This window comes from Hemibagrus wyckioides, linkage group LG20, assembly GCF_019097595.1.
Source record: "Hemibagrus wyckioides isolate EC202008001 linkage group LG20, SWU_Hwy_1.0, whole genome shotgun sequence".
Lineage (NCBI taxonomy): Eukaryota > Metazoa > Chordata > Actinopteri > Siluriformes > Bagridae > Hemibagrus > Hemibagrus wyckioides.
This window is the reverse complement of record NC_080729.1, coordinates 8,359,794-8,369,718: the sequence shown is the minus strand read 5'-3', so window position 1 is coordinate 8,369,718 and position 9,925 is coordinate 8,359,794.

Below are 9,925 nucleotides of genomic sequence, written 5' to 3'. Positions count from 1 at the left end.
AGCCGAGCTCATCACCCCTGAGAGCCACGCGCACATTACCAGCTATAAAATAAGGGCAGCACTTAATAGACCACCAAATATTCTCAGTGGATGAGTCATTCTTATGTTGTATAGTAGAACCAACTGTACTGGAAAATACATTAATTATAGGTCACCTTCTAACCTTTAATTTGCTTCTTAGGTTTGCTTCTTGCTCGCTTTTCCTTCCTGCTGACTATTTTTAAACTACTATTAAAAATATGCTTGTATATAATGAAAAGTTTTACTTACAGTGCAAGTGAAAAAACATAGCTACTCTGATTTGGCCAAATTATCTGAACATCTGACTGTTACAGTCTTTAAACTGTTGCCACAAAGCTGGAAGTACACAATTCTAGGATGTCATTCTACCCTACAGCAGCATCACAATTTCCCATCGAGACCCAAATCTGTTCCAGCATGATGACAATGCCCCTGTGCACAAAGCTGGAAGAACTCGATTGTCCTGCCCTGACCTGAAAACTCCACTGAACACATCTGGGGTGAACTGAGGAGAACTGGGATAAACGCACATATAGGTATGATGGTCATGTATCCACAAACCATTGCCTATATATAGTGTACATCTATCTTTTAAAAAATAATTATTAATTCAGAAATAAGTAACCACAGACAAAAATAAAATAAAATAAACAGGCTTTTAGAAGTGTATGAACTACATCTCTGTTAAAATCTTAATTCTGAATGGTCAGCTGGTGCTGATTAGTTTTCTATAACAGCAGCTCTTAGAATAATTCCAGCTGTTAATCAAATCACAGGTTTATATTAATTGTTATATAATAATAACTCCGCCACAGGAGTATTGTCGATATTTTGCAGTGTTTTTTCCCCTTATTAGCATTAAGAAAAAAGAAGGAGGCTTGTGAGGGAATAGCTATTTCTAGCTGCTATAACATAAGTGATAACAGGAAGTAACAGATGTTCCACAGCATTATTTGTAACTACATATGGTTAAAATACACAATATCTTGTTTATTAATACACCGACCAGGCATAACATTACGACCACCTGCCTAATATTGTGTTGGTCCCTTTTTTGCTGCCAAAACAGCTCTGACCTGTCATGCACTGTGTATTCTGACACCTTTCTATCAGAACAGAACCTGCATTAACTTCTTCAGCAATTTGAGCAACAGTAGCTCGTCTGTTGGATCGGATCACACGGACCAGCCTTCACTCCCCACGTGCATCAGTGTGCCTTGGCTACCCATGACCCTGTCCCTGGTTCACCACTGTTCCTTCCTTAGACCACTTTTGATAGATACTGACCACTGCAGACTGGGAACACCCCACAAGAGCTGTAGTTTTGGAGATGCTCTGATCCAGTGGTCTAGCCATCACAATTTGGCCCTTCGTCAAACTTGCTCAAATCCTTACGCTTGTCCATTTTTCCTGCTTCTAACACATCAACTTTAAGGACAAAATGTTCACTTGGTGCCTAATATATCCCACCCACTAACAGGTGCCATGATGAGGAGATAATCAGTGTTATTCACTTCACCTCTCAGTGGTCATAATGTTATGCCTGATCAGTGTATATTAAAATTGTAATCATTGTCATATTTCTATGGTGTACGAGGAAGAAGAAACACTTATATTGTGTGCTGTTTTAGAAAAATAATTACTGAAACATGACACCACTCTGTCACTGATTATTTTCCTTCATTCCTTGCATAACTACCACAAAGAGAACCTTCAGTAAAAGACAATAAATGTATTAAACCCCACAATAGGTTTGGTGTCCTTGACCAAATCAAGAGATCTTTGCTGTGCCTCATGGGCTGCTTTCCCCCTTGTTTCTTTTCAAAGAGGCAGTCGATATTTGTTTCCCCTAAACAGAGCTGATGTCCAATACGATTCGATTACCAGAGCATTACGCTGAGAAATACAGTGGAACTGAAGCAGGATCTAATTTATGGGGCATCACATTTCTCAATTTCTGCCATGTGATACACGCAGCATTATCACAAGAAATAAAACAACACAACAAGTCCATATTTGGCTATTTTACCATCTTTATGGCTAAAGATCATCTCAAACGAGGTGGCTTGGATGATGGACAGTTCAAAGCCGTTATACAGAAAAGAAATCTCCAGATCTGCACCTTTCGAAGAAGAGAAAACAAGGGGTGTCAAAAATGAAGAAATCACCCCAAAGCATCTTAAAAAATACACACGCTTCACAATGTCCTTTAATTTCACCTTGAATTGATCAGGCTTATCTGTTCTCCGTGTTTTTGTTTTTTTTCTTCTTTTCCAGTAAACGTCGAAATCGTTGCATCAGTGTTAATGGTAGAAACCACAGCTGATGCTTGTGGCTTGTGTCAGGAACTGAAGCTTAGCTAAATGTATCTACACCACAGAAACTAAGTACTTGAAGAAGCCTCTAAATGTGAGGATGAAGGCAAATATTCACTCAGAATTTCACATGACGCAGTGAACACGTCAGTTAGCGTGGCTCTCTCATGCCAGTCAAGTGCAAGTTTGCTTTTTCTCTAGTCTGATATGGTTTGGTGGCATTTCTCTGTAAAAATGTACAGGATTTAATAAATGATTGAATATGTAAAATCATCTTAGATTATAATCACCTAACATAAGGTTTTTTTGGGAGGGTTGGAGGAAAGTGAGGAAACCCGGACAGACACATGGAGCACATGTGAAACTCCACAGTGCTCAGGATCGAACCGTAGACCCTGGAGGTCTACTAGATGGTTCTAGTTGAACTGATGGCTTCAAAAACCAAAAAAAACAGCAGTTTGTTTCTCACTCACCATCTCCAGTGATGTTTGAATTTATCTTAATGGGAATTCCAACGAAGAAGTAGTGGAGAAGTTGCTGAAAATGCTCCCAGAATGCACCACAGCAGAAATATGACCCAGTTGCCCCTATTTACTCCAGAGACTTGGCTAGTAAGTGCTGCTGATGGCAATGATGGTTGTATTAGCATAAAGATGGGAGAGAACATGACAAAAAGCTAAAGTGACGCTGTGTCTCGCCTTTTTTAGGTAGAGAGCCCCAGTGACACCAGCATCGAATAGCATTTAGGGGTAATGTAGGAAAGCTGACGTCCAGGTTTAAACTAAGCCATTGCATCATAATTCTTAAACACCACCGAAGAGCAGATATTAATTCTAAAAATAGTTTCAGGACGAATTTTTCCGGCACCGATTTTTTTGTGAAACATCCAGATTTCACCTTCGAGCCCCAGTTTACATTGTTTTCCATCTTGTGCTGCTGCTAACCTGCATGTTGTTGAGCACGTTGTGGTGCTAATCTGTCATCAGCCTGATGATTCGCATCGTGCATTATTAACAGATAGGGCTTTGATTGATTTTCTTCCTTATATTGGACGTCATTTTCTTTCATGACTCGGTCTCTCCTAGTGCGTGCATTAATGGTCGAGTGCGCGCGTCTTTCGAGCTGCATGGATGCAATAACTGCCTCGTATGAAATGAAGAACAGCAGGACATCCGTGTGGGAGTGATCACTCCATCATTGTATACGCTAATAAACCACAGGACCTACATTGTCTAAAAATCAAGCTGGAGTTTGTGACGGGAATTATAAACAACAACAACAAAAAAAAACCCCCGAAACTATTTCACTCCCACAGATTTCCTGCTCTCCGATGGGCCGAAGCCATGTGTGAGTGTTTGTCAGAGATATATGAGTCTTGGCAGGATAATAGGACAGCGACCAGGCCTGCTTTGAAAACAAAATCTTTCCTTCCCCTCCCTGCATAAAAGTTTTTGCGGTCTAATGGCTTTTTAGAGGCGAGTTCCATAAATCTTATCAGAGTGCTCAAGTCAACGCCTTTCTTTCATACAGTAGCGCTGATCAGGGGGAATGATGACATAAAGGATGTGGGAACAAATGGGAAAAGACCGTTTAGCCTTTACATGATCTGTGTGACCTCTGAGCTGTTCCTTTCAGATATGGCCCTGGTTTGGATTACAAAAGAAATGTCCCGAATAAGACGTGTGTGAGGGAACGACTTCATGCATCTGATGATAGGCGTGTGCCATGCCGGTCTGTCCGGCCACGCTACATTCACTACTCTCTTGCCCTCATGCTTTATCCCCCCATTCGGCTTTCTAGATTTGCCTGTCTGAGCAAGAGATCTGTGACAGGAAAGGATAGAATTCAGTCATGTAGTTCATGTTCTGTTCACGAGACTATTAAAAAACCATGCTCCTTTGGATAGTTTTCTAGAGAGGCGTATGTCAACATTTAAAGGTCAAACTAAAAACCTAGAAGGATGCTGAACATTTTCGACGGTTATACATTGCAAAGTGTCGATGCTTTTATTCTACACCCCTCTTCATGGAGATGGAATCATGGAGAAAGTCTTCAGGAAAGTCAGGAGAGTTTGTTTTCCAGTTGCTCTAAGGTGCACTCTTATTGATATATATATAGAGAGAGCGTGAGAGTGAGAGAGAGAGAGAGGATGACTGTTTACAGCTCCTATCATGTAATTAATGACATGATTTTCATTTCTTTCACATTAAATGCACACTAAAGCTGCTCAGGGTGAGAATGGATCACACCACACTGCTGTTTATTATTTCCCATCACATCACATCACATGCTATCAGGTTTTATTCCTCACTTACAGCAGCTTACAGCTTACAGAGGAAGCAATGAGCGTAATTAAATTCTTCTTAATTATTTCCTATGGCTCTTGAGTTTTATTGCTTATTTAGTTCACTCTTTAAATCTGAAAACAAAATGTAATACAGAACTGAGTTGAACTGAAGATACATACATACACACGTTTCATGTTAGGGGAAAAAAAATAAATCATCATTTCTATCAAACTTTATAAGCGGCTTTTGAACAAAACCCTGAACACAATAAGCCTGATGATGAGGGCATATTAAAGGAAGAAAATAAACCATTTCAAACATCAAAGGGTCAAAAGTACTTCCTGTCTCCTGTGTCATTAAAAAGCATTGCTGAGGTCATATCCTGCCTCCAGCTGTGTCTCTAGTGAGAAAATCATCTGTGGAAACTCATCTGGTCCTTAAATTCGTCTCATGTGTTCAATCAGGCACAAGAGGGGGAGATTCCCTGGCCCAAGGGACCGAGTGGGATTTCTGAAGGATCGAAAAGTCCCGGAAAAGGGACGGGCTGTGAGACAGGAGGAGTTGCGAGGATGAAGGGAGAACGTTTCCTTCATCCCACCTATTCCTGATTGACGCAGCTGAAGTAAATTGTTTATTCTGCACGATGACCTGATTCAAAGCGACGTACAGTGGAGGTAGTGCAGAGATTTCAACAGGGGCTCCCTGGCTGTGCTGCTGGGGTTTGAACTCACAACCTTCCAGTTGCTAGAGAAGAAAGTGCTGAACTGTGACAGCACTCGTAATCGTCCGCTTCAGCAGCTGTGGATATGTGAGCAGTCAGCACATGTGTGAAAACCACATACTCACATACAGCCTGCCAAACACAAACACACACACACACACACACATAAAAGCTGCTCAAAAGTTTTTGAAGTAATATATATGGCCAAACATCACACACTCTTGCACCATAGACTATGAGGGCACAAAGTAGCATCCTAATATCCGAGTCCATCACAAGGAACGGTATTTGCTCTAACTACCAGTGAAAAAAATACTAATATGACTAATTAAACCTGCCGAACATGACTATAACATCCTGCACTAATGGGTAACAAATTATTTCAGTTATCCCTAGATATTTCATTTTTATTCAAATAATAATAATAATAAAATAAATGCATAAATTATTATTATTGTTGTTGTTATTATTATTATTTTCATATGTAAATAAATTACAGCTTGTATAAATAATTAATAACATAATCCTCTGAAAAAACGTCACTAGATCAATGATGAAATATTTTTCTTTGCTAAATATTTATTTTTAATGTTTTTAATAAGTTTATTATTAGTCCCTGTGTAATAGCTCTTACTGTAGAACACTAGTCAGAGCTGCTGCTATCTAAAATAATTAAAAAATATATATATTAAATAATATTTAAAAAATAAATAATAATCATTAAAAATACATATTAAATATTATATTAAATATATTAATATTAACATCATAAAAAGATCATTTAGAGGGAAAAAAGATGATACCCAAATGATACAACACAAAACCGAATCCTGGGTTTGTACTCCCAATATCTGAGATCTGGGAAAGATAATGTGACTGAGGCTGCAGAGTATTGATCTCTCTCTCTCTCTCTCTCTCTCTCTCTCTCTCTCTCTCTCTCTCTCTTTCTCTGCTTACACACAATATGGTGATGATGTTAAGACAAATATACACATTAATACAGTCAATATAAGACGCTATTCGAGATCACAGACTTGACGAGTTAAAGCCAAGTGTTACTAAGTTTACTCTAAACCTCTTGCCGGGGCAAACTGTATACTCCCTGAGAGACAGCAAGAGAGCACGAGGGAGAGAGAGAGAGAGAGAGAGAGATTTTCAGTCATCCACTCCGAGCAAGTGTGTGATCGATAGTAAAGCCCTTGATCGTCTCCTTAGCTGACTCTCATGCTCAACTCTCATGAGACTTCCTGTTAAAAATTAACTCTGGGTTTTTGCATTTTTCACCAACATTATCAGCAGCAGCAGCCCATGCTGAGGAAGTGGTTACGGGTTCAAGCACTTACACATTAATATGACCTTGAGTGACCCTTGTGACTAAAATTGTTCTTTTGGTTTTACACCATGAGGCTATACCATCATCTTAATCTCTTACACTGTTGCTTGACGCTGTGTCAGCTTCAGAAAATAACAAAAGATAATAGATTTTTTGGATGGTTTGCAGCTTATATTATGGGGTAAGATAAGAACACAGTAATAGTGCTACACTGTGTGTCAGGATGGTTGGGGCCTACATCTTGTAGTGTGATGACACCTAGTGTTTAGGATGAAGAAATATTTCAGCAGAAAAGAAAAAAAAAGACTTGTGTATGCCCACAGGTTCATGATGAGTGTCAGTGTGCACTTTAGAAACAGAAAAAGCCAAGATGCTGCTGCAATATCCGCTGCATTTCCCTGTCAAAACATCACAGATTGCATGAAAGTAACAACTTGTTAGTTATTTCTCAAGCAAGACAGTTGTTCCCACCAAGCTACACCAGCTAGTTAAACAAATAAGCTAATCACCTAGCTAGAATGCATGCTAGTAAGCAAAGCAGCTAATATATGTTTGAAAAGAAACTGTTGCTTAAGACAAGTCATCTCTCTCTCTCTCTCTCTCTCTCTCTGTATATATATATATATATATATATATATATATATATATATATATATATACACACACACACACACACGCACACAGAGACACACATTTCCACAAGGTTTAGGAGTGTGTCCCTAAGAGTTTGGATCCCTATCTTGCTCCCTGGCGCGTGTCCCGGTGTCTCTGAGTAAGGAGTGGTGCCTTTCTGGGGCGATGTCCATGAAGACCACCTCGATGCAGAATTCGCTGAACAGTGGATCTTGATACCGTCTCCCCTGCTTGGTTGAGGGTGTCTAATAAAGCTTTGGTGGTGATATGGGGGTTGTTGTTTGCAGATCTTTCTAGCGACTCTACAGGATACTTTGTGCTTCTTGCCACACCCATCCAGGTTTTTGACAGTGTTGAACATCTTAAACTTCTTGATGATACTCTGTACGGTTGATCCAGGGACATCCAGTTCTTTTGAAATTGCCTTGAAGCCTTTGCCTCCACTATGGGCATTGACAACACATGTACGAAGATTCAATTCAATTCAATTCAATTGTATTTGTACAGCACTTTTAACAATGAACATTGTCTCAAAGCAGCTTTACAGAACATAAGCAACAAAAAACATAGTGCAAAAAGTCCTAGATGTTAGACAAAATCATCCCTAGTGAGCAAGCCTGTGGTGACTGTGGAGAGGAAAAACTCCCTTAGATGGTATGAGGAAGAAACCTTGAGAGGAACCAGACTCAAAAAGGAACCTCATTCTCATTTGGATGACACCAGAGAGTGTGATATGAACAATGTCCTTTCTGCAGTTATGTACAGTCTACAGTGTGATGTAGAATGTTAGTGTGTGTATTAATTAGGAGGTTGTTTTCGTCCTCAAAGTCCACACAGGGTTGGCAGCGTTGCTTTGAATACCCAAATCCTCATGAAGCAGAATCCAGCTGAGGTTGGTCCATCTCTGGATGCCTCGGGATTCTCGCAGGGTTGGCCTCTGTCTACTGGAGCTGGCACAATCTGTATATGTCTCGGGATGGGTAGAAAAAGGAACAGGTGGAAAGGAGTTAGCGTAGCTGCTGCTCATAATATTAGCAGCACTAGATGATAATGTGCATTTGATCAGATGTACTGGAGTACAAGGTTATGGGATGATCATGACTGAGTTCTTTCTTCTTGGCCATGGTGACAGTGACTGAGAATAATGAAAGCTTTGCCCTCTTAATTATACTTTACAGAGCAGATGTTACCATTTAACATTATTAGGCCTTAATTGATTACACCTAAATTGATTAAATTGATTATAGTCATTGGATAGTGAAACCACGTGCACTTTCACAAAAGAAGGAATTTTTTCTGAGATTGGGAATAGGGTATGATTAATTTTGAACAGTCTCAAGAGAGAATCTCTGGCCATATATATTGGTATACAATAGATAGATTTACACACACACACACACACATACACACATATATATATATATATATATATATATATATATATATATATATATATATATATATATATAAAATATGTTTGATTTAACATTTCCCAAGTGAGCTCTTGGGGAGAGCTCAAGTTCAAATCCTGATGCGAAAAGATTTAGTGTTCTTTTTTCCACTGTTATAAAACCTTTCTTATTTTTTCAACACTTTATTACTTTACCAAAAGCATATCTATATGTACTGTTTATCAGTTATGGACTGATTAGGCATAACATTATGACCACAGAGAGGTGAAGTAAATAACACTGATTATCTCCTCATCATGGCACCTGTTAGTGGGTGGGATATATTAGGCAGCAAGTGAACATTTGGTCCTCAAAGTTGATGTGTTAGAAGCAGGAAAAATGGACAAGTGTAAGGATTTGAGCGAGTTTGACAAGGGCCAAATTGTGATGGCTAGACGAGTGGATCAGAGCATCTCTAAAACTGCAGCTCTTGTGGGGTGTTCCCGGTCTGCAGTGGTCAGTATCTATCAAAAGTGGTCCAAGGAAGGAACAGTGGTGAACCGGCGACAGGGTCATGGATGGACCAAGGCTCATTGATGCACGAGGGGAGTGAAGGCTGGCCCGTGTGATCTGATCCAACAGACGAGCTACTGTTACTCAAATTACTGAAGACGTTAATGTTGGTTCTGATAGAAAGGTGTCAGAATACACAGTGCATGATGGGTCAGGGCTGTTTTGGCAGCAAAAGGGGAACCAACACAATATTAGGCAGGTGTTCATAATGTTATCCCGGATCGGTGTATTCACGAAAGAACACTTTGGGTAGTTAGCTAATATTGAAACAGCGAAGAGATGGTTATGATTTTGAGCACTTGTTGAGGACTAGGAAGAAGCATTGTGGAGCCTCTGATGTGCTACCTGAAGAATGCAGAACTGAAAGTAGCTTGAGGCAAATGATGAAAAGCTATTATGTGCTGCTGGGGCAGGGCTTTAGGTGGGGCTGTTGCAGACTGATCAGTGTCCGCTGGCTCTAGGCTCCCACCCAATCAGAAGTTAGAAATCATGCTGGTTATTCTTCCCTTTGGCTAAAATATAAAATCGTACTTTGTTTGGGTGGGCAAGACGCAAAATTGGGTAGTCTACGCCCACCCCTGCCCACCGCAGCCACCAGCCCAGCCTCCTAATAGCAAAACTTAATGTACTTGATGAAAATAAAATGAACT